This window comes from Gavialis gangeticus, unplaced genomic scaffold (genome assembly GCF_001723915.1).
Source record: "Gavialis gangeticus isolate Ggan-Ray unplaced genomic scaffold, GavGan_comp1, whole genome shotgun sequence".
Lineage (NCBI taxonomy): Eukaryota > Metazoa > Chordata > Crocodylia > Gavialidae > Gavialis > Gavialis gangeticus.
The window spans coordinates 38,392,130-38,392,870 of NW_017729032.1; the positions used below are offsets into that span (position 1 = coordinate 38,392,130).

A 741-nucleotide genomic window follows, 5' to 3' on the forward strand; every position below is an offset into this window, starting at 1 on the left:
GGGGGGGGGGGAGGGGGAGGAGGAGGAAGCTCCAGCCCGGCCCGCAAACCTTTCAAGGCGACACTTCAACCCCTCCTCCAGGTCTCCCCGCCGGGACCTTCCACCCATCCGCCCGGGCTACTGCCCTCCACTCCCCCTCCCCCCGCGCGGCGGTTACGCGCCCGCAGCCGCGGACAAACCTCCCGCCATCGCGCAACGCCCAGCGCCACTGGCCGCGCAGTGAGGAGCGGGGCCCGCCGGGAGCTGTAGTCCGACTCCTCCCCGCCCCACCCAGCCGCCAGGGGGAGGAGGGAGCTGCTCCCGCCCCCCGCGCCGCCGCAGTTACCGGGGGTCATCCAGCACAGCCCGGCCCTGAGGCGGAGGGGATGGGCAACCTGGCGGTAGCTTGGCTCCCAGCCGCGGGAAACTGGGGCAGGCTCCGCAGCAACAAAAAAAAAAGAAAAGGATTGGGCTTCTCACCATTACAGTGACAGAAGGCCCAAAATTGAAACGGCGGGTTTTAATCGTCACAATTAAAACCCCACCATTTCAATTTAGGGGGATTAAAGCCCCGTCAAGTTTACAAGCGGCCTTTGTTTCTTGGCTGTTCCTGGAGTTTCCTCTGCTGTTGTATTTCTTACCGTTGCAGACTGTGAAAGACCTCAGAGAAAGATGCTGACTCCCGGCAGGCAAATGTTAACAACTCTTCCCCTTCCCTGAGTGGGATTCTTTGCCAGGCAGGGGCTGGGCACCTCCCGCACC

At 63.2% G+C, this 741-nt stretch overlaps 1 protein-coding gene across 1 annotated transcript in view; it reads right to left on the reverse strand.

Moving 5' to 3' along the window:
- The window catches only part of CENPJ (centromere protein J), a 20,794-nt gene extending 20,053 nt beyond the window's left edge, over positions 1-741 (reverse strand). The window contains exon 1 of the mRNA XM_019525156.1: positions 621-741. The gene's annotated coding sequence lies outside the window, so the exon portion shown is untranslated. The remainder of the gene's footprint in view (positions 1-620) is intronic.